This window comes from Staurois parvus, unplaced genomic scaffold, assembly GCF_062004578.1.
Source record: "Staurois parvus isolate SC_StPar_1 unplaced genomic scaffold, SC_StPar_1.0 ptg000486l, whole genome shotgun sequence".
NCBI lineage: Eukaryota > Metazoa > Chordata > Amphibia > Anura > Ranidae > Staurois > Staurois parvus.
Window position 1 is genome coordinate 1983367 of NW_028318282.1, and position 25861 is coordinate 2009227.

Consider the following 25861-nt stretch of genomic DNA (forward strand, 5'->3'; position numbering starts at 1 on the left):
GAAATTTTAAGGGATACAGCATTGAGTGATTTCTGCCATCAGCTATTCACAAACTTTAGATCTTGCCTTCTTCAGCCTGAAGGAGAGGAGAGGAGCCATTGCAGGTACATTCAGGTATATCACAAGGCCTCATTCCAGGCCTAGTCCCTAGGATGGTTCTGTTCCACAGCAGGCCTCTGTCACCCAGCCAACACCACTCGCTCTCTTGAGCTGGCTGCTCTACCTTCCCCTTATATTACATGCATCCTGACTCACAAAGTTAACATGAAGGTTTACACTTAGTTCCCTACAGTCCTCAGTTGTTTCTATCAAAACACAGAGTAGTGCAGATGGTGCAGCATCCATAAATATGACATTATGCATCCTCCTCTTTCTCATGTGCTGTGGCTCTGGCGTTTGTACCTTTTTGGTTGTACTTGGTTCCCATAAAATAAATAATACTCAGCCCTCCAACCCATATCAGGGTCCCTCTATGGAGGGACCCCAATCTTCGTGTAGAGACTACATCTCCATATGTATTGCCACTCTCCTATTTTCTCAGAAGACCCTGAAACCTGACCTTTTCCTGCATATATCCCTTCTCAAATTGGAAGTGAAGAAAGCAGGAAAAGAAACACCACAGCACACCTTTAACCTCTAAAACAAAAACACAATAATACTGTAGTAAAAAGCAGAACAACACAACACATTGACACCTGCCTACATACAGTATGAGTGTCATTAACTGGTACAATACCAAAATGCTTGCATATTTAATCAGTTCCCTTGGAGTAAATTGCAAACATATTTAAGAAGAACATAGTTACATAGTTAGTCCAGCTGAAAAAAAGACAAAAAGTCCATCCAGGTCAACCATAAAAAAAAAAAAAAAAGTTTTAATCCTACACCCACAGTCGATTCAAAGAAAGGCAAAAAAACCCCAGCAAAGCATTCTCCAATTTGCTCCTGAAAGGAAACAAAGTCCTTCTTGATCCCCCAAGAGGCAATTAGATACTCCCTGGATCAACTTTACCTATAAAATGTTAGTAACCAGTTAAATTCTGTGTATCCAAGAAAGAATCTAGGCCTTTTTTAAAGCAATCCACTGTGCTGGCCAAAACCAACTCTTGAGGAAGTCTATTCCACATTTTCACAGCTCTTACTGTGAAGAAACCTTTCCGTATTTGGAGATTAAATTTATTTTCCGCCAGACATAAAGAGTGCCCCCTTGTCCTCTGATGACCTCAGGGTGGATAACTCTACACCGAGTTCACTATATGAACCACTGATGAATTTATACATGTTGATCATATCCCCCTTAATCTCCTCTTTTCAAGAGAGAATGAATTCAGTTCCTCTAATCTTTCCTCATAGCGGAGCGCCTTCATGCCTCTTATCAGTTTGGTTGCCCTTCTCTGTACTTTCTCCAGTTCCCCAATGTTTTTTGTGAATTGGTGCCCAAATTTGAACTGCATATTCCAGATGAGGTGTTACTAATGATTTGTACCGGGGTAATATGATATCTCTCTCTCTGGAGTCTATACCTCTTAATACAAGAGAGGATTTTGCTCGCAGCTTGGCATTGCATGCCATTATTAAGCTTGTGATCTACCAGAACTCCCAGATCCTTCTCCACCATTGATTCCCCCAGTTGTACTCCCCCTAGTATGTATGATGCATGCATATTATTAGCCCCCAAGTGCATAACCTTACATTTATCAACATTAAATCTCATTTGCCTCATAATTGCCCAATTAAACAGTGCATTGAGGTCGGCTTGTAAGTTGGAGACATCCTGTAAGGACAGTTTTCCACTGCACAGCTTGGTGTCATCTGCAAAGACTGAAATGGGATTTATAATCCCAGACCCTATATCATTTTAAAAATATTAAAAAGTTAGGGTCCCAACACTGAACACCAGGGTCTAGGGTATACCACTGACAACCCTAGACCATTCAGAGTATGAATCATTAACCACTACTCTCTGAATGCGATCTTTTAGCCAGTTTTCTATCCATTTACATACAGATTTTTCCAAGCCCGTAGACTTTACCTTACACATTAGCCATGTGTGGGGAACTGTGTCAAATGCTTTTGCAAAATCCAAGTATACCACGTCCACCGCCACCCCTCTGTCCAAGGTTTTGCTCACCTCCTCATAAAAAGAAATCAGATTTGTTTGACAACTTCTGTCTGTCATGAATCCATGCTGTCTGTTGCTTAAAATATTTGTTCCAGCAAGAACTCATCTATGTAGTGTTTTATTAAACTCTCCAGTATCTTCCCAACTATAGAAGTTAAACTAACAGTGCCAGTCTATACAACTGGAGCTTGGTATGGTCTTTGTACACATCTCTGGCCAAAAGCAAGTCAGCATTCAGCTAGAGATGAGGTCGAAGACAGCCCGAGCTCATCTCTGGATTCTTAATTCAATGATCAGATTTCCAAAGTGCTGGGACTTTTTATGTAAGAATAATGGGATCAAGACCAAGAACTACAATTAGACCTGACAGTGTGGCTTCAGGGGTATAAAAATAGATGCAACAAAATAGTAGTTATTTTGGCTGCTAACTTAAAAGTGTACTGGAGGTCCTTTGTTTTGTTTTGTATATTGTTCTGTCCATGTGAACCTTTCAACTTTTTCGCTAGTGTAAAATTGATCATAATTGCTGCCATTGTTGCGCTGTTGGAGCGTAAGAGCATGCAGTATTGGCCAAATACATTGGTCTCTCTATTGTAAAAGAAGGATTGGTATCCATCCTCTATGCAGACTGGAATTAAACTGAGTTGCAAGCTGCATTAAGGTCCTCTGTATTTTTTTAATGTGTATTATATAATACACAACAGAATAAGTAAAAATAGAACTAATTTTCAAACATTATTCAATGACCAGTACAGTGCTGATGTCAATGCTTAAACAGTGCTGTTGCAAAGCAGGCATCTTTTTCCTAAAGGTCACTGCAACCCTGGTGAAAATCCTGGTCATTTTTTTTATGGGCATGTGTAACCATTCATCCATGCCCTACAATCAGTGCTTGTTCAGGAAGCCTAGTACTTGGTATCTGCCTAGGTTCAATTACTGTGTAATGGAGGGAGGAGGAAAGTAGGATTTGCATTTTTGGAGGTCCAAGCAGCAGATCTAGACTTCATGTAAGAGCTCTGCAGATAAGTGCATAATCTTTTAAGCGGTCTGTTTATTAATGTTTTCACCCAAGATTCACAAAACGTTTTTTCAAGGAATTCTATGTGAAAAATGGGTCAATCTTGAGTGTATGTTGTTTTAATCAAGAGTGAAAACATTGATAAGCAGACAAAGATTTAGTCTCAGAGACAAAAGCAGGAGAGAAGACCAGATCTCACCAAAGCAAGGGTAAACCTATTACTGGTAACAAGAATAAGTGTCCCCATTTGCACGTTTTCCCATTTTTCTGTATTAAATAAAAATGTCCTTTAAAGAACAGCTTTACTATCAAATGGCTGATACATAATTGACTTAAAATAAGCCACTCATATACTGTATATACAATTGTACATGTAGAGTAAGTTCTACTAATAAATATCCAGCACATTAAAAACATTGTAACAAGACTCAGTGGATTCATTAAATTGTTTATAATTACCTGATATGGATATCCCATGAGATACCAAGCAATACATTTACCATTCTTCCAGTTGTTTGACAGACATCTAACGGTACCTTCTGTATGCTATAAATACTATTACTGCACACTATTGTTATACTTTGCCATTATAGGGGATTAGAGAAGGTAGGTACACTGAACATGAGAACTTTATACTGCTAAAAAAAAAAATCAAACTTAGAAAAATAAGTTAAATGATGGATGGGAACACAAGGGTATGCATAATAAGACAGCACAAATGGAAATAAAGTAAAATGCTAAATATAGGGGGCAACGCAAATATTCTACTAATAGTACACAACAGGGGTTGCAAAGTTACATCAACTTCTAGGGGTTCCAAACATCAGTCAACGTCTAAGAGTTTTAGACTTCTCAGCTATTCTAGTTGCTTACAGTGATAATAAATTTTCTTCTTGGACAGCATAGTGATTACTTGTTATTGCCAATATTCTAGATGTTGGCCGAGGACAATCATTACCGCTAGGAGTGTAGGAAATGCAATCTGTTATAGTTACCTATCGCAATTTCATCTTTGTTATCGTATGGTCAGTAAATTAGCATGCAGTCTGAGTTTAAATTTCAGATACCCTGGTACTGTTTAGGGATTGTAGCACACAAAACATAGTTATCAGCATTTCTGGAATAAATTGTCAGGACACTTTCTTGTGATTCTCACTGCCTTCAACTCATTCTTCAAATATGGGGACTGTCCAAGAGGAACAATGTCATATGATACCAGCAACTTTTAATAAAAATTAAAGCAGATGGTCTACAATTTTTGCTATCCTCTATGTAGAATAGTTTAGAATAGTTTCAGCTTATCAATGTTTTGAGGACAATAAACTAAAACTATGGTCTCACATTTAAAAAAATTTATATGCATATGCTGCAGGACTCAGCTACAGTATATGTGCATCTGTGCAATTTTCTCATAGTCTTGATAGATAGCGCTGATTTCACAAGCGTGTAGCTTGGCCACATCTAGTCTCCTGATCCAATCCATAGCTATATGGATTGACAGCTCTTACCTGGTTGATGAACTCTCCCACTGTGATCTGCCATGTCTGAGAGGGGGAGCTTGTGAAGTACTAGTAAATGAGGATTTGACTCAGTCAGAGAAGACAAATGAAGTATTATTTTATTTGCATTATGGGGTTTGTGCATCACATAGTCTAAACAAGATCCAATTCCAGTTACTATCATAAAAGGGACTTTAGTTATGCTTAGAAATGTGCATTCCATAAATCAATGTTTCTTAACCTTTTTTAAGTCAAGGCACCCTTTACAATTCTGCACAATCTTGGGGCACCCCATTCTAAAAAATGTACAAAGCTAAACAAATAGTTTGACATTATGCTATGATCATAGCATAACACATAGGGCATGAGCAGTGACATTGCGGACCGGAAGTGATGCACAAGTAAGTCAAGTATCCAATTCTCATACATGGTTCCAACAGATTACATTTTCGAAGTGCAATTCTTTAATAAATGTGCTGGCTTTAAGTTATTACTACACTATGGGATCTCTCTCTTTGTGCTTACTTTGTTGAGACCCAAATCTCGGCCGTATGAAATATATATGCTTAAAGGAACAATACCTCATATATCTCTGAGAGATGTGAATTGATGTTCCAAGGAAGACCCCTGTGGGCAGAGGTGGAAGTGGAGTGATGGAGGATTTGATCATACATGCTGATTTGTATGTATGGGAGGTGAGAGTTCTGTGAGCCTGGAGGAAGCACAAGGTGTTTTGAAGCACAGTTTTATTTATATGATTCACAACAGTGTGGTATTAATATGCACAAGAATTATTCCTAAAGGACTGATTTATAAAACTTTGTTTTATTTGGTATTGAGTTTGGTTTTATATGCATGAAGGGAAAAGGTAATGTATTCTATAATTAATATTTACATAGTTAGTCTGGCTGAAAAAAGACAAAAAGTCCATCCAGTGCAACCTTAAAAAAAAAGTTATGATGCTATACCCACAGTTGATCCAGAGGAAGGCAAAAAAAACCCAGCAAAAGCATGATCAAATTTGCTCCTGCTGGGAAATAAATTCCTTCCTGATCCCGCGAGAGGCAATCGGATATTCCCTGGATCAACTTTACCTATAAATGTTAGTATCCAGTTATATTCTGTGTATCTAAGAAATAATCCAGACCTTTTTTTAAAGCAATCCACTAAGCAGGCCAGAACCAACTCTTGAGGGAGTCTATTCCACATTTTCAAAAAGGGATAACAGGTGCATGGTGTGGCAGTCCATGTATGTTGGATGAGTTCCAAATCGGCAGGGGTAAAGGTAGTCCAGTAGGCAGTAAAGGCAAGCTGCGTTGGAGCGAAGCATAACTCTGCAGAAGGAAAACAAAGAAACACAGTGCCTTTAAGTGTGTATTGTGAAGGTATTTAATAAAAAGATAAGTAGTAACTCAAATCTTAGAATTAAAACACAGGGTCATGGGTGAGATGTCTATAGCCAGATGTTGTGTGTCTGATCCAGAGAGGAGATCGATTGAGTCCGCCAGCAGGTGGTGCTGTGCATGTGCGGCCTAGATGATGAAGCCTGGCAGAGTCTCCAAGATGTCCGTGATCAGCACATGTAGCGTCTGACGTCATCAAAATGTGATGCGTTTCTGAGCATGTGCAGGACAAGATGAGTCCAGGCGCTCTCTTTCATCAGGCAGGGAGGAGCTGGGCGTGAAGGAGCCTTTTGTAGAGCAAGGGGCAGATGATGGACAGGGCCAGGGGTGGGGAAAGGAGGAGGATACTGTCACAGAGCACCAGACAAGCTGTCTGTGAACAGGAAGAGTAATGACACTGGTGAATTAGGAGCTACTTAGCCAACATCTAGCCACCTCTCTGCCCATCAAACACACCAACCTAAGACCCAAATCACTCTTTTTCCCTTCCCACTCCAAAGGTCACTTCATAGAGATCTTTTACAAAGTTGTGTACTCTGATTTAATTAAACTATGCAACAATAAAACCTTCCTACCTAATAATCTCAAAACCCCCAAAAAACAGCACTCAATCTCATGGACAATACCAACATTATCATCATCAAGTCCACTGACAAGGGTGGAGGCATAGTCATTCAGGATCGAACCCAATATTCAACTGTAGTCTACCGATTACTTTCTGATCCCTCCACCTATGTCAAACTCAAAAAAAGACTTCTTTCCAGAATTTCAACAACTAGTAGCAAAATTATTAGTTGACTCTGCACTCTCTGGGTGTTATCACCAAGTTAGAAGCTTCCTTTTTATACAAAACCTTTTACAAGACCCCATATTTTTACCACCTCCCCAAAATACACAAAAGCCTCACCAACCCACCAGGTAGACCAATAGTTGCCTGACAGCATCGCGAGCGGGTTCTCCCAATATGTAGATTTTTTCTACAACCATTAGCCCAGAGCTTGCAGTCATATATCAGAGATGGAACCCACCTCATACAATTACTCACATTATACAGTTGGACTTCTACAGATTATTTGGTCTTTTTAGACGTCAACTCACTCTACACATCAATCCCCCATCAATTGGGACTCATAACACTAAAACATTTTCTATCAGATGACCCCTTTATTAACTCTAAACAAGCAGATTTCATATTAGAGGCAACCCAATTCTGCCTGACACACAATTATTTTAGTTTTGATGATAACTTCTTTCTTCAACTACAAGGGACTGCTATGGGTGCCAATTTTGCACCTTCCTATGCCAACTTAGCCATGGGTTATTGGGAACATCTGAACATTTGGCAAAACAACCCATTTGCGGCACATCTTACCTTTTACGTCAGATACATAGATGACATTATCATCTGGGATGGTCCCTGTCCCTTATTGATGAATTTGTCACGCATTGCAACAACAAACCCTTTAGTCTACAATTTACATACGTAAGAAACCAAGACCATCTTTCATTTTTAGACCTAGAACTTAGTCCCAACAATGGTCAGATCATTACCAAAAACTACACCAAACCCACCTCAGGAAACGCCTATCTTCATTATCAGAGTTGTCATTACCCCACCTGGATAAACAATTTTCCAAAAAGTCAATTCTGTTGCCTCCGCCATAACTGCACCAAATTAACAGATTACAAATAACCCAGTGTTACCCCCAAGAAAACATTTTCTGAAAAAGGGTATCCTAACAAATTGGTAAATGAAGCATATGCTTCCTGTCTGTTAAACCCAATACTAATAGATCTACTGAGAACCCCACCATACAGTCAGATTCACCACCAGATTCCATGGGAGACACCAAAAATGAGAAACGTTTTCAGAAAACATTGGAACAGTTTGCTACAAGATCTCCATTTAAGAGATGTTATTTCCCCCAAACCCATCATCACTTACAAAAAAGCCCCCATCTAAAGAACAAAGCAGCCCCCAGAAAGTTAAAATCTGTTCAGCCCCAGCATGTACCTTCCCTATTCTCCACCCCCATCATAGGCATGTTCCAATGTCGTAAAGCTCGCTGTAAAACATGTCAATTTATCCAACATGGCCAAAAGGACTTTATACACAAAAAGGGAAATAGTACAAGTTTACTGAATTCTGGAATTGCTCATCCACATTTGTTGTCTACTGCCTTAGTTGTCCCTGTGGTCTCTTGTACGTGGGACATACCACACGTACCCTGCATTGCAGGTTTGGAGAATACCGTCGCCTAATTGAAGGTGGAAAGGATGAGCACAGTGTCCGCCACCATTTTTTGGATACCCATAACAAATCCACGGTGGGAATTCGGGTTTGGATGGTCGAGGTAATGCCCGTTGGTCTCCCTGAGGTGGAGCACTTCCAATAACTCTGCCATAGGGATACATTTTGGATACATGCCCTTGACACCCTATCCCCCACTGGCCTCAATGAGGAGTTGGAAATTGCCACCATATTATAACCACCGTCTGCAATAACCCATGTGAGTCATCTTCTCTATTGTTCATTCTCCCCCCCTGGGTTCTGACGGTTAGACATGCGTTTACACCACTTTCGTTTATGCTGGTCGTCATTGCCACACTATCATCACAGACCTAATTAGCCTGTTTTTTTGACACAATCATATATGCATGTGTCATCACTGCACTATCACTACATACTAAATTAACCTGTCCTTTGCCCTAACCAATGTACGCATGCACCTCCGTTACAGCATGCCCTCTTATCTACGTATGGTTGACACATATCCATTGCATTGCTGTGGCTACCATAAAATTATGCAATTCATTTATCACCCTTTGCCCCTTTTGACATCCCCTAATTTCCTTTCCATGCTAGGAACCTATGCCAAAACTATTTTTCTACGCAGGGTTATCCTCTACCAATCGTCCATTCTGCCCTTTTTGTATGGGTATATATGCACTAATAAATACTATTATATATATATATATATATAAATAAATAAATAAAATGTAATATTTGATTTCTATTTTTTTCCAATTTTTTTCTGATTTCTTTTCTTAATTTCTTCAGATTTTGTTTCTTTTTTTTTTCCCCTAATGCCATGCTTTCTAACATTACCTCTAAGTGTCTCGTAATTTTAACAATATTCACTATTTAATTCCTTTTATATATTGTGCTGATCTTGCTTTTATGTTAAACCCACGTTTTATGATATGTTTATGCAAGTATATTATCCCTCCACCAGTGTCATTAATCTTCCTGTTCACAGACAGCTTGTCTGGTGCTATGTGACAGTATCCTCCTCCTTTCCCTGCCCCTGGCCCTGTCCATCATCCGCCCCTTGCTCTACAAAAGGCTCCTTCACCCTCAGCTCCTCCCTGCCTGATGAAAGAGAGCGCCTGGACTCATCTTGTCCTGCACATGCTCAGAAACGCATCGCATTTTGATGACGCCAGATGTGCTGATCCCGGACATCTTGGAGACTCTGCCAGGCTTCACCATCTATGCTGCATATGCACAGCACCATCTGCTGGCAGACACCTTAGAGTTTCCACCAGGTTTACCATCCATGTTGCACATGCACAGCGCCACCTGCTGGCGGACTCAATCGATCTCCTCTCTGGATCAGACACACAACATCTGGCTACAGATGTCTCACCCTCTTACCCATGAGCCTGTTATTAAATTCTAAGATGTGAGTTACTATTATCTTTCTATTAAATACCTTCACAGAAGACACTTAGGAGGCACTGTGTTTCTTTGTTTCTATTCCACATTTTCACAGCTCTCACCTTTCCGTGTTTGGAGATTCAATTTCTTTTCCTCCAGAAGTATAGATGTGAGGGGTTTTTATTGTGACTTTCACCTTTTTTTATATATATGTTTGGCTTGCATTGTTTACAGCAGCGCTACACTCTTATGATTTACATTTTGCTTCATTTGTGGGAACACAAGTTGGTGTTTAGCAGCAGCTAGAAGTCACTATAATATTATATTTGGTGTACGCACAAATTATAGAAAAGGATGTACACATTTAGTTTGTGCAGATGGTCCACAACATTATTTTTCTAGATACATACAGCAACATGTTCCTGCTCCACTCCTCCAGCCAGTGGTGTATTTAGATTTTACACTGCCCTAGGCAACACAAAAATGTTGTGCGCCCTAATGAGAGAGCGAGAGTTCAATGAATGTGTGTATATATGATTCTCTCTCTTCCCCCTCTCTTCCTCCTCTCCCTTCCTCTCTCCCTTCTCTCCCTTTTTCTCTCCCCTACTAGCACATATTCCCCCTAGCAAGTACCCCCCTTTCCCAAAATCCACATTACACTTCCTAGAAAAAGTGGAAAGGAAAGAGCCGGGAGGAGATGAGCTGTGTTGTGTTCTCTGGGCTCTCCCTCCTATTGTCCATCCAGCACATGATACATGATCACTGATAGATTGTATGGGACTGTATACACACACAGTATGGATTACCCCCCCCCCCTCCTCCAAGGGCTGCTGATCTGTGGCCAGCAGGAAATGTGGGAGGGGGGACGATCTATCAGTTTCATGTGCTGGATAGATGAGAGGAGTAAGAGCCCAGAGAACACAACACAGCTCACCTTCTCAGTCACTTCTCCTCTCCCTGCTCCAGGCTGTCCCATGGTCCTGGATCTGAGTGCAGGTGGGGCAAGGAGCTCAGCGGAGTGTGGACACTCAGGAGCACCCCTCCATCCAGCCAGGTCTGTCTCCCCCTCCAGCAGCAGAAAGCCAGTGGGAGAAACCTCAAACCGGCTTTCAGCTGCTAGAGGGAGAGATGCATCGTTCTGCAACTGCCCTCCCCAATCACACTGATGCTCCTGCTGTCTGGGCCACCTACAGGAGAACTGGTGGTATCCATCTGATGGCGGCCCTGCATGGCTCAGTCCGCCACTGCTCAACAGGTCCCTTCTTATGGGGGGGGTCCACCCCCCTAAAAATTGCCGCCCTAGGCAAACACCTTGTTTGCCTCGCAGTGGATACGCCCATGCCTCCAGCATTGACAAATATGCAGGATACATGTAATCTACAAACTGGGACCAAAAACTGTGGACCTTGTTCAATGTTTCTGCTGCTGAAGGTACCCCTGTTATCAGCAGCCTCTGCCTGCAAGTGGATAAGCGGATATTTTCGTATTGTGTACATTGTATATACATATATCTTAAAAGACTAACCAACACAAAACGGTTGCAAGGATGGTAGGGTTGCTTGCTGCTAATGTAGAAGAAAAAGCCCTAAAAATTACAGCTAGGTTCATGGATCTCTGTAAATGGGGGGAATTCCCAACGAAATATAAGTCACCACAGTATAGCACTGTGTAGAACTGCAACCACACTGTAGTTGATTTATTCCCAGAATTCTGTGAATGAATGATGGGGTCGTGTGGACGAGGTTCCCCACCAAGCCAAGTTCTTTTAAAAAAGTAACAGATGTGATGGGGAACTTCTCCCCACACTGCTGTCACACAGAGGTCTGAGATCTCTAAGCCACTGCAGGAGCGTGAACATGTTACATGAACTCATCCTTTAAAATGTATGTTTTTTAAATATTAACTTTTTATGTATTTTAGACATCTTCCTCTACATATGACTGACAGATAAAGTGCTTCAAGAACCCTCTTTCCATCTCTTTCTATTGTAGACTCCTGAATGATACAAGGCGGACCATAGAGAGACTGGATTTTGGTAGAAGTTTGCTCCACCTACCTCTTAGAGGGATAAAACCTTTATAAATGAATGTGCAATTTACGAGCCTACATTATAACTGACTCTAAATGCAATCCGTGTTATAAACACAAATTTCCTGATCATGCTTGGATGTCTACTCTGTCCCTTTTTTACTGTGCCATTGTTTCACCATCTTTTAATAAAAATGTTAATATATAAAAAGTGCCTCCACAAGATGCATTTTTTGTCTACATAAATCCAATTTGTCATGGGAAACCAGTCTAATTTTAATGACTTCATATTTGTGGGATTTGTCAATCTAGAGAGTTACAACTTTGCAATGTTCGCTGTCACTTTTATCATCTACATTCTGACCATCACTGGAAATGTATTAATCACCTTGGTTGTGTATTTTAATGTTAACCTTCATACTCCAATGTATTTCTTTATCACTAATCTGTCTTTATTGGAGATATGGTACGTGTCCACTACAACACCAAAGCTTCTAGTCATGTTGGTAACCAAAAACAAGAGAATATCTTTCTACTGGTGCTTTGCTCAACTCTACATGTTCTGCAGTTTGGGCATTGCTGAGGTTTATTTGTTGGCCATCATGTCCATTGATCGATTTGCGGCCATTTGCAAACCACTGAGATATACCACCATCATGACTGGGAGAGTATGTAAATGCTTATCCTCAATGTGCTGGATCTTGGGGTTCTCAGAAGCAATAATTCCCACAGCACTAATATCACAGGTACTGTTTTGTGGAAAATATTTTGTTAATCATTACTTCTGTGATGTGGCTCCTTTGTTAAGCCTATCTTGTGGTGACATAACTCTCACAGTTACAATAAATAGTTATGTTAGTGGTTTTACCATTATGTTTAGCCTGGGGACTGTTGTTATCATGTACATCAATATCATAATTGCAATCATGAAGTTAAAGACTAACACAGGACGAAGGAAGGCATTCTCGACGTGCTCTTCACACATAACTGTGGTGACACTTTACTGTGGCACGGCATTCGCTATGTATTCTAGCCCCAAAAACACTCAAACTATGGAATATGACAAAATGATTGCTCTCGTATATACTATGTTAATACCTTTCCTAAATCCAGTTATATACAGTCTTAGAAATCGAGAAGTTATGTCAGGTCTAAAAAAAGGATTTCAAAAGATTTTTATTCAGATTAGTAGATAGAAGTCACCTTTTCAGCATTCCAAGGACGCATGCAGTATAACCTGTTCTTGACCACGCTATAGCTAAAAGATGGCTACAGCGCGGTCATCCAGTTTTGGGAGGGCATCTGGAGTGCTCTGTAATCAAACACAGCTGATCACAGATTGCAGTAAAGAACCAATCACAGCTGTCCTTTACTATGTAATCAGTTGTGTCCAATCACAGCTGATTACATTGTAAATAAATGTGTCGGTTATTGGCAGTCCTTTCCTCACGCTTTCACGCTGTCGCCGGTAACTGGCGATTGTGATGAGATGTTTAAAGGGCCCTGATTATCAGTGACGCATATCATGCAGCCTTAGCAGGGCTGCCTCTTCCGTGCCCATCAGTGCAGCCTCATCAGCTCTCATCAGTGAAGGAGAAAAATTACTTATGTGCTAAATTTTATAACAGAAATTAGGAAAAACTTTTTTTCAAAAATCTTCAGTCTTTTTTTGTTTGCTTAGCATAGAAATCCCAGTGGTGATCAAATACCACCAACAGAAAGCTCTATTTGTGTGTGTGTGTGGGGGATATGATAAAAATTTCATATGGGTGCATTGTAGCATTACTGCACAATCGTCAGATTGCAACAGTGCTTAAAGCTGAAAATTGACCTGGACAGGTAGGGAATGAAAGTGTCTGGTATTGAAGTGGATAAACAATTATTATTATGCTATTATTTGTAATTAGAAGATGGACATTTGAAAAAAAGCAGGCAAGCTGACTACCATCAATCTCTTTATGTATTGTTTTTTCCAGTGTGTGTACAGTTTTCTATAGTTTTCTATTTATAATTCACTATTGCATAAGCCTTACTGTTTTGTGAGTTAAAGAGACCCTGTCATGCTTAACAAGATAAAAACATACCAATTAAATGTACTTACATAACAATAACTCTGACTGCGTTTGTCAATTTAATTATAACTTTTTTATCCATCTTTTACACTTACACTATATTGCTAAAAGTATTGGGACACCTGCCTTTCCACGCACATGAACTTTAATGGCATCCCAGTCTTAGTCTGTAGGATTCAATATTGAGTTGGCCCACCCTTTGCAGCTATAACAGCTTCAACTCTTCTGGGAAGGCTGTCCACAAGGTTTAGGAGTGTGTCTATGGGAATGGTAAGGGTATGTGAGCGCACTAAATGGGGGGAAAAACAGCAGCTGTGCACAAAAGGTAACCAAGAAAAAAACTCAAACAGTATAAAAAGGAGAGTGCAGCACTAAAATTATTAAGACGATAAATCCTATTATGAAGGTAAAAAGTTCATAAATGAGCATAAAATGACATAAATAAGTATAAATGGTTGAGGCTCAGTGCTCCTAAAGTGCCAGTTTTCTTGGTAAGTCAGTGCTTGTGCAATAATTGTGAAAGGATTGCACACTCACCGGATGTGCAGTGTAAATCTGCATATAAATATCCAGATGTCATCAAGGAATCATCAGAGTAAGCCAGGTATTGGAGAATCTTCCCTCTGAGGGTGGATGGATCCTGGGGCTTTAAGTGGTGATCCAAGGACAGCCAGAGCTCACCTTAAGGGATGGATGGTTGCAGCTCTCAGGGTGTATAGGAGGCTCCCTCTCTGGATACTGGGTTACTCAGGGCGTCTGAAATTTAATACTCCTCCAGGGAGTTCAAGACAGAGATATGCCCATAGTGTAGTAGAGTATATAAATATTTATTGGGGGGCTAACAAATAAATGATGCATCAAATGGTAAAAACAAGAGTCAGGACTGACCATCCACAACTAAAAGATGGCCGCTGGAGCTCCACGATGCTCCGGCGGTGTGACGTCACGGCGTAATTGGCTCCTGCTTACGTGTTTCCTTTAGGAAAGAGCATACACAAGATTATCAATACAGACCATGTCCCAATTACCCCCAGAATTTCAATAGAAAAAAAAGACCCCTGGAACTTTTGGCCCACAGGCCTCACTGAGAAATACTACTAGAACTTACTACCAACCACAAACTAAACCACAAGGGATTACCCTGAAACACCCCCTACCACATCCAATAATCAATATACAAATAAAGATACCCAGGTCCGTTTTTTAGGAGAAGGGAGGGTTCTCAAAAGAAGTAAATCCACAGGGGAAAAAAGGAGGAAAAAGGGTTAACAGACGCTTGGAAGAAAAGAAGGATGTAGCCGGGAAAGACATTTTTAATTTACTTTAATACTGAACTTACGCAACAGGAATTACAACTTTTAGATAAAAGGACTGAAATTTGCTCCAAATAAACTTAATAAGTTTCAGATGTATATCGACATCCACAAATTTTCCAGACAATTATCTTTAAAAAAGGTACTTCTGCACTAGCCCTATTGAACGGAATAATGTAAATACTTCCCCTTTTTCCAATTTAAGGAATGCTTCTACTTATAACCCACCTCCACAGGCATGCCCCTATGTTAATTTATTTAAAGAACTGGTTCTTTAGGATTTGGATAATTTAACTATAAAAACAACCCCCTTGCACACAATCAACTAAGTCAATAGAATCACTGGAGAGAAAGGATCTAGTGATTAGGCCTGCAGATAAAGGAGGCTTAGTCATACTAAATAAACCAAACTACATAGGAGAAGTATATAATATACTTAATGACGCCACTACCTATGCACTTTCACCCAAAGATCCCATTTTAACATATAAACGCACTTTAAAGGATATTATCAAAAATGGATTTAAAGATGGAGTGATCAATAAAAAAGGAAAAGGAATTCTTATGCCCTTCTGCTCCTAAATTACCAGTATTATATATTGTACCCAAAATTCACAAAGATCTGGTTAAACCACCTGGAAGATCTATAGTAAGTGGCATAGGTTTTCTATGTTCAAAGGTGGGAGAATACATCGATTATTTATTGCAACCACTGGTGGTACAAACTCCAGCATTCCTACGTGACAAACATATTTTGAATGATATTAAAATATTACAACTCCCAACACATTTCTAGTTACGGCAGATGTTGCTTCCCTTTATAGCAACATTGCCCAAAAAGACAGAATGGAAGCAACTGAATTTTATTTAACCACACTCAGCACTTTACCTCTATCAGAGATCAATTTTATTTTACAGCTATTAGACTTTGCCATGAGTAAGAAATATTTCTGGTTCGACCAGAAATATTATTTACAGATTAAAGGCGTAGCTATGGGGGATAAATTTGCCCCCAGCCTCTCTAATTTATTTATGGCACACTGGGAAGAATTTTTAATTTATGCTAGAGAGTGGCCAGAACTAAATTTTTTTATAAGAGATACATAGATGATGTTTTTCTTCTATGGAACGGAGAGGAACAGGCACTAATTAACTTCTTTAAACTCCCTAAATGCCAATAATTTGAATATTGACCACTTCTACAATTATAGCACTCAGGAGATCAATTTTTTGGATCTTACTCTCATTAACCACAACGGGAAAATTGTCACTAAGTCTTATTTTAAGAAAACTGATCGGAATAGCTTCATCCCAATAGGGAGTTGTCACTATCCAGTATGGTTGGCAAACATATCTAGGAGAACAGTTTTTAAGAATAAGAAGAAATTGTATGGATCTTGACACCTATCATACTCAAGCCCAAACCCTCACACCAAAGGTTCCTTGAAAAAAGGGTATAATGAATATAACTTAAATGAAACTATTAATATGGTAGCCAGAACCAACAGGGATGATATACTTAAAAATAAAGAAAAATGTAAATGCACTCAAAATTTGTCCATTTATGACCACATTTTCTACCCAACATAAGGCCATTAACGGGATCATTAATAAAAACTGGGGAGTACTCAAAACTGATACCATCCTTTCTAAGGTGTTGCTGGATAAGCCAGAGATTATTTTCCGGAAGGCCACGGCCTTACGACACCACCTAGCTCCCAATGTAATTAATCCACCAAAAAACCATCTCTCTTTTCCAACCTTAAAAGGTTTTTACCCATACAATAAATGCATTATATGCACATGTAATAACAGTAGGAAATACAAAAAGACTACATTTAATTCACAGAAAACTGGCAGATCCTATAATATTGACAAGTGTATCACGTGTAATAGTAGGTATGTAGTATACCTACTTGAATGTCCTTATCAATTACAGTACATGGACGAACTACTAGATGATTACAGGATAGATTACGTGAACATGTAAATAATATTAAACGTGGTTATAAAGAACACTCTGTCAGACCATTATAGATGTACCCATAATAAAGATCCAACATCACTGAAATTTATTGGAATTGATCTAGTGACACCTAATTGGAGAGGAACCCACAAAAAGGAGAGCTGTCTCCCAACTGGAAACAAAGTGGATACATGAACTTCACACTTTGCACCCTAATAGCCATAACGTAGAGGTGGATATAAATTGTTTTGACAATAGTTAATATTAATCATCCACCCACGTTCAGCCGAATATATATTTTTATTTTATATATATACAGTCATGGCCGAAATTGTTGGCACCCTTGATATTTCTCCAGGAAATCATGTATTTCTCACGAAACGTATTGCATTAACACATGTTTTGCTATACACATGTTTATTCCCTTTGTGTGTATTGGGACAAAACAAAAAAAGGGAGGAAAGAAAGCAAATTCGACATAATGTCACACAAACCTCCAAAAATGGGCTGGACAAAAGTATTGGCACCCTTTCACAACTGCGGATAAATAAGAATGTTACAAGCATGTGATGCTCCTGTAAACTCACCTGGGGCAAGTAACAGGTGTGGGCAATATAGAAATCACACCTGAAAGCAGATAAAAAGGAGAGACGTTCACTTAACCTTTGCATTGTGTGTCTGTCTGTGCCACACTAAGCATGGACAACAGAAAGAGGAGACGAGAACTGTCTGAGGACCTGAGAACCAAAATTGTGGCAAAATATCAACAATCTCAAGGTTACAAGTCCATCTCCAGAGAACTAGATTTGCCTTTGTCCACAGTGCGCAACATTATCAAGAAGTTTGCAACCCATGGCACTGTAGCTAATCTCCCTGGTCGTGGACGGATGAGGAAAATTGATGAAAGATTGCAACGCAGAATAGTCCGGATGGTGGATAAGCAGCCCCAAACATGTTCCAAAGACATTCAAGCTGTCCTGCAGGCTCAGGGAGCATCAGTGTCAGCGCGAACTATCCGTCGACATTTAAATGAAATGAAACGCTATGGCAGGAGACCCAGGAGGACCCCACTGCTGACACAGAGACATAAAAAAGCAAGACTACAGTTTGCCAAAATGTACTTGAGTAAGCCAAAAGCCTTCTGGGAAAACGTCTTGTGGACAGATGAGACCAAGATAGAGCTTTTCGGTAAAGCACATCATTCTACTGTTTACCGAAAACGGAATGAGGCCTACAAAGAACAAAACACAGTACCTACGGTAAAATATGGTGGAGGTTCAATGATGTTTTGGGGTTGTTTTGCTGCCTCTGGCACTGGGTGCCTTGACTGTGTGCAAGGCATCATGAAATCTGAGGATTACCAAAGGATTTTGGGTCGCACTGTAGGGCCCAGTGTCAGAAAGCTGGGTTTGCGTCCAAGATCCTGGGTCTTCCAGCAGGACAATGACCCCAAACATACGTCAAAAAGCACTCAGAAATGGATGGCAAAGAAGCGCTGGAGAGTTCTGAAGTGGCCAGCAATGAGCCCAGATCTAAATCCCATTGAACACCTGTGGAGAGATCTTAAAATTGCTGTTGGGAAAAGGTGTCCTTCCAATAAGAGAGACCTGGAGCTGTTTGCAAAGGAAGAGTGGTCCAAAATTCCGGGTGAGAGGTGTCAGAAGCTTATTGATGGTTATAGGAAGCGACTGATTTCAGTTATGTTTTCCAAAGGGTGTGCAACCAAATATTAAGTTAAGGGTGCCAATACTTTTGTCCAGCCCATTTTTGGGGTTTTGTGTGACATTATGTCATATTTGCTTTTCTGCCTCTGTTTTATATTTGTTCCAATACATACAAAGGGAATAAACATGTGTATAGCAAAACATGTGTTAATGCAATACCTTTTTTGTGTGAAATACTTGATTTTCAGGAAAAATATCAAGGGTGCCAACAATTTCGGCCATGACTGTATATATATATATATTTTTTTTACACATTTATGCTTCCTGGCCCGTTCTTACCTATTTGATTCTATATTACTAATGTTGAATTTCATGATACTTTTTTCCTATGATTATCTTATGACGGTTACTACATGATTTTATAATATGAGTTCTGATCCATGTTACATTTATTAATTTTCATGCCTGTTTGATTTTATATATGAATTGTATCAACTTTGGATACCTTTTTATACCTTTTGATGTTATTAGTGGTCTTTTAGTATTTATATGTTTTCATTTATGATGCTTTTCCATAACTTTAAGGAGGCTTTTACCCTGTTTTTCCATGGCTTGTTTTAATCTCACTTTTTTATATAATGTTCCCATTTATATATTTTTATAGATCATAATCTGATCTTATCCCCTTTTTTCACCTATTTTTTAAGTCTGTAATCGGCTCTAATATGAGTATTAATCTTTCCAGACACTGTTGACCCATGTCTGAGTAATCTAATATCGTATTATCGAAGCTCTGTATGAGAATGTTAATCAGATAAATCCGTGGAAAAATGGTGCCCACTCCCGCGCATGCGCATTGGGTTATGCCCTCCACCAAGATGGCGCTGACCTAATGCACATGCGGCATCCTCTATATAAACTGACGGCGCGTGACACGGCAGAATTGGCAATCCACTCTGATGACGTGCGTGTGCATGAAACACGTGAGGAGCCAATTACGCTGTGACATCATGCCGCCGGAGCATCGTGGAGCTCCGGCGGCCATCTTTAGTTGTGGAAGGTCAGTCCTGACTTTCTTGTTTTTACCATTTGATGCTTCAATTATTTGTAAACCCCCCAATAAATATTTATATACTCTACTACACCATGGGCATATCTCTGTCTTGAACTCCCTGGAGGAGTATTAAATTTCAGACGCCCTGAGTAGCCCAGCATCCTTGGACTGTCCTTGGATCACCACTTAAAGCCCCAGGATCCATCCACCCTCAGAAGTTACTCCAATACCTGGCTTACGCTGATGATTCCTTGATGACATCTGGATATTTATATGTGGATTTACACTGCGCGTCCGGTGAGTGTGCAATCTTTCCACAATTATTGCACAATCACCGACTTACCAAGAAAACTGGCACTTCAGGAGCACTGAGAGTCACCATTGAGCTGTCAACCATTTATACTTATTTATGTAATTTTATGCTCATTTATTAACTTTTTACCTTCATAATAGGATTTATGGTATTAATAATTTTAACGCTGCACTCTCCTTTTATAGTGTCTTTGGGAATGTTTGACCATTCTTCCAGAAGCGCATTTGTGGAGGTCAGGCACTGATGTCGGACGAGAAGGCCTGGCTTGCAGTCTCCACTAAAATTCATCCCTAAGGTGTTCTATCGGGTTGAGGTCAGGACTCTGCCCAGGCCAGTCAAGTTCCTCCACCCCAAACTCACTCATCCATGTCTTTATGGATCTTGCTTTGTGCGCGGGTGCACAGTCATGTTGGAACAGGAAGGAGCCATCCCCAAACTCTTGCCTTAAAGTTGGGAGCATAAAATTGTCCAAAAATGTGTATGCCGACACCTTAAGAGTTCCCTTCACTGGAACTAAGGGTCCAAGCCCAACCCCTGAAAAATAACCCCACACCATAATTCCCCCTCCACCAAACTTTACACTAGGCACAATGCAGTCAGGCAAATACCATTCTACAGGCAATCGCTGAACCCAGACACATCCATCAGATTGCCAGAGAAGCACAATTTGCCACTCCAGAGAGCACATCTCCACTGCTCTAGAGTCCAGTGGTAAAGTGCTTTACACCAAGGCATCCGACGCTGTGGATTGCACTTGGTGACATAAAGCTTGGATGCAGATGCTTGGCCATGGAAACCCATTCCATGAAGCCCCCTACGCACTGTTATGCTAATTTGAAGGCCACATGAAGTTTGGAGGTCTTTAGCTATTGACTCTGTATTGACAGTTGGTGACTTCTGTGCACTGTGTGCTTCAGCATGCGCTGACCTCGCTCTGTTATTTTATGTGGCCTACCACTTCGTGGCTGAGTTGCTGTTTTTCCCAGTTGCTTCCACTTTGTTATAATACCACGAACATTTATAGTATAGAATATTTAGTAGCAAGGAAATGTCACAGATAGACTTATTGCAAAGGTGGCAACCTATCACGCTTGAATTCACTGGGCTCCCGAGAGCGACCCATTCTTTCACAAATGTTTGTAGAAGCACTCTGCAAGCCTAGGTGCTTGATGTTATACACCTGTGGCCATGGAGGTGATTGGAACACCTGAATCCAATGATAAGCCTCAGAACCTGTGTGTTCGGGTTTAAAGGGATGAGGTGGCAACTCTAAGGGAGTGTATGATGGTAAAAATACACATCCATGTCTGAGTGCATCCACTTGTAAATTTAGGATAAGAGCATTCCAAAGTTCAAAAAGAGAAAATAGAAACCTTGTGTAACCCTCCTTTAGGGAAGGGGGTGTAAAAGAAATGACCCTCCCCAAACAAGATATTGCACTAAACCTGTACGTAACTAAGAGGAGAACCAGAAAATTTTGCTAAGTGGAAGATTGGGTTTGATAAAGTCAGCAGTGCCTCCACCGAGGACATGGCCTCTGTAAACAGAGGGGGATTCAGTAATCTAATCAAAGTAATTGGGAGCAGATGAGCTGCTGCAGCTATCATATAACATTAAACATAAGGATGGCTTTTAGTCAAGGGAAGCGCAGTTCTGGCACTTCTAGTGCTGAATGGGTTGCTGGAGGGTCTATTGACGCTGACTGCTGCGGAATCTATTGTCACTGGGGGGGGGATCTGTTGTTACTGGGGAGTATAGTGTTGCAGGTGGTCAATTGCTACTGTGAGGGATCTACTGTTGAGGGACGGGGATATTGTTTCTGAGGGATCTAATGTTGCTTGGGGTCTATTGTAACTGAGGGATCTTTTGTTACTAGGAGGGCACTTATTGTCCCTGGGGGGGTTCTATTGTTGCTGGCTGCAGGATATCTATTTTACTGCTTTTCTTGTTATCATTAACACATACAAAATGATACTTGGTTCTGTATTCTTTAAAAGGAGCAGTAATGAGAGGTGGGTAGGGGGTAGAACCAAATGATGGTGCTCAGAGGTGGGTAGGGGACAGAGAAAATGAGTGACTCAGAAGGGGGGAGTACCTGCAGCTATTTTCTAAGAAATAAAAGCCATGACCATAAGTATATACTGTAGAAGCATGCCAGTATGGAAATATTACAAGCTTTATATAAGAATAAGAATAATAATACATACAGCCAATGTACAAAAACAGTTAATATCAGCAAAGAGACCAACAAAAGTCCCGGCGAAATTGTGCACACACAGTATATTTGGGCATATATAGTTATTAAAAGATACCTCCAGATAAATGTTGTAGCAAACGTTCACTGGCAGGGGCCCCTGAGAATGATCACAATGTGGCGTCTGTCTTGGTGTTGGAGGCCTAAAGATAATATCAGCAATAATGGGGGAATTCTCCAACCATTGTCCAAACAGCCTAGAATGCAGGTTCTCACCAGCCAAACCTATGGTGTGTCAATGGAACTCAGAGTCAACCTATCTACTCAACATATTAGTCCCAAGTAGCTTATAATCAGCCATGCAACCAGACTTCTAACTAACTTTGTGCCGTTAGCTACCTAACCTGGCTCTAGCTTATTCTTGTTATTGGAGTCCTGAGCTAAAACTAGCTATAGAATTCCGAACCAGAAGGGATGAGGTTAACTAAAATGACAGGGGCTATATATACACACACTTATGCAATAAACAGGATCCTATACTAACATAAACCAAGATGACTTCAACACATGCACAATTGCACATACTTCCTTCACCAGTCTTTATATGCAAAAGCTATGGTCAACAATAGTAAGCTATTAACATAGGAGCACTTGCATAATAATACCTTCTACTGGTCTGGATTTGCAACAGTTATTCCATGAGGGTATGTGGTCTCAGATCCTCTCTTCTCTCACTGCTTCCTTCCTCTGGGGCTTTCAATCCAGCTCTCCAGAGGCCAGAAAGGACATACATAAATAACTAATGTGACATTAGCCGCATGGCTACTTACAAATACAGACAGTAGAAGACAACAGATCCCTACACTTGTATAATGAAATAAAAACAGACCAAATTGCGTCTCACCAGAGGAGTAAAGTCTACCATACTATAGACAGTGGGGTTAGTAAATCCTGTCCATACAGCAGGACAAGAAGGGGTCCCCTCATCAATAAAAGACAAAGCTCAGTGAAGTCAGTCAAGAAACCAGCAGAAGGTACCTGTACATATGTTTACTTACTGTTTTTTTGTGAATGAGTAGGGTTATGTTCCCCTTACTCAGTGTGGGGGGGGGGGGAGGCAGCATCTGAGGGCCCCCTTATTGTTAAAGGAAGCTCCCAGATTCCCATAAGCCAGCCCCCCCTCCCACAACCAGCAAGCAAGGGTTGTGGGAAAGGAGCGCTTGTCCTCAACACCATGGGGACAAGGTGCCTTGTCAAGCTGGTCCCCCTGGCAAGGCACCCACCCAAATTGAGGGCATGTGCCCTGGTATAGTTCCCAGCCATTCAAGCTGTATTGCTTGTGCTACACCCTGCTACAATGCAAGGTGCAGGATGTGAAGGGAAACACAAGATGGCAGTGTCCTGCAATTCAGTTGCACTCACACTCTGTAGAACAGCCTCATGGACCTTGTTGCTGAACCGCAGGACTTTGCTGGGGAGCAGTGTACAACGGGACTACCTTTCCTAGATGAGCTGGCATGTGGGTGGGAGCATTTATATACAGAAGCCCAGGAGACTGGACGGAAGTGAAAGGGGAGAGAGCTGAAGAGCAGGAGTGGAGAGAGGGAGCTGTGCTGACTGACAGAGTACTGGACCAGGCTGCAGAGTTAGAGAAGAGAGAGACAAGGAGGAGTCACTGACCACCAGTCTTGCCATCCTGCTCAGCGAGACATTCTGCCAGCAAGAGACCTAGAGCGTGTCTAGACAAAACTCTGGAAGAGAGACCTGTGGGGGCTCCCATCCATTGAGAGAGAGCACCAGAACCTGCTGGAAGCCACCAGTCGGGTGAGAGAGTCCCTTACACCAGCCAAACAAGTGAACACTGACATTCCAATCAAATCTGCCACTTTCCTGCACACAGTTGCGGACATTTAATATAGTTAACATGTGTTGTGTCCTAATTCCCCCGGGGCCACTACTATTGAACACATTTACAGCACAGTTCAGTCATTAGAGCTGACCGCAGTGTACGCTTTCTGCAGGCCAAACCACATCATTGGTCCCTTAACCATCAGCCTACCCTCTTAAAGGAATATCTACCATTGCCATTAGTTACTGCAGCCCAGAGAGTATTTGCCCTGTGCCAGCAAGTGCTTCTGCCAACTTCTGACACCTTTTTGGCCTTAAATGTTTCCAGCTTGTTCAGTGCATTAAAAGGGACACCACCCAAATCAAGTGCCACTTAGGGGAGTGGTACTTGTCCTCACTTCTTCTTTTCCTTGTATTGATCCTTTGAGGAACTGTCGCCTTCATCTCTTCCCACTTGAAAGGTTGGGTTCATTATAGTGCACCAACTGTGCCCCAATGAGCATGCAGAAAATTCCTAACTGCACCCTAGTTAAAGAGCTCTTTCCTCTCAGATCTAAACCTTGCCATTAGATCCTGATGGCCCAAAGTGAGCTAGTTCAACCTTTGATAGCTTCTTTACTCACTGGGAGCTAGAAAGGGGGAAGGAGGAAATAGAGGGGTCTGTTTTTTGGTGATAAATTACTTTGGTCAGAAAGGTACTGTGGTGTCAGCAGGGATGGGCTTTAAATCCATACCATATCCAAAAAGGTATGAACTCTGGCTGGGGGAGGACCATACGCTTTTTTCATTATTATATATTACTGAGACAGTCCCCAATACTTTGTTATTATACTGATACCTAATATTCCCTGGTTGATGGGTAAATGGACTGGATGACTCATGGCTGTTAGGATGCCAGCGGCTACCAGCCTGAGGTTATTCTGTAACATTTATCAACTGTAGTAATACCACTAATCTATGTTTCAATTCCCACTGGTGCCAAAGGTTCAACTCAACATCAATTTAGTTTAGCAATTTGTTAACCTCTGGAGCAAACAAAATTTGGTCTTAACGTATTCCCTATCCCAGGGGTGGGAAAACTTTTTGACTTGAGGGCCGCAATGGGTTCATATATTGGACCCGGGGGCCGGACCAAGAGTAGATGAATGATGTGTATGTGTCATCCATAGTAAGTATAGTAATATTCCCCCATAGTAAGCATAGTAATTAATCCCCCATATAGTAATTCATCCCCCGTATAGTAATTCATCCCCCCTATAGTAATTCATCCCCCATAGTAATTCATCCCCCCTATAGTAATTCATCCCCCATATAGTAATTCATCCCCCATAGTAATTCACCCCCCATATAGTAATTCATCCCCCATAGTAATTCATCCCCCATATAGTAATTCATTCCCCATATTAATTCATCCCCCATATTAAGTCCCCAAGTCCCCCGTGTCAATTCACTTACCTTTGCTCCGCACGTTCCTCTCGCCGTGTTCCCGCGCAGTTCCGGTGTAGCATGAAAATCTGTCTCCTATGAGGATCTGTCCCCCTCGACGTATTTGCGCATGTGCCAGTTTCAGGCATTAGCAGCCGATCAGCGATCTCCGGCACATGCGCAGATACGTCGAGGGGGACAGATCCTCATAGGAGACAGATTTTCATGCTACACCGGTCTTCAGGGCGGACTGTGAGAGGAGCCTAGCTCCCCTCACGTTC

At 41.0% G+C, this 25861-nt stretch overlaps 1 long non-coding RNA gene across 1 annotated transcript in view; it reads right to left on the bottom strand.

Annotated features, from left to right (window-relative positions):
- The window catches only part of LOC149452263 (uncharacterized), an 88993-nt gene extending 65918 nt beyond the window's left edge, over window positions 1–23075 (bottom strand). The window contains exon 1 of the long non-coding RNA XR_016314897.1: window positions 22973–23075. This is a non-coding gene — a long non-coding RNA (uncharacterized LOC149452263). The remainder of the gene's footprint in view (window positions 1–22972) is intronic.
- Between the last annotated feature and the right edge of the window lie 2786 nt (window positions 23076–25861).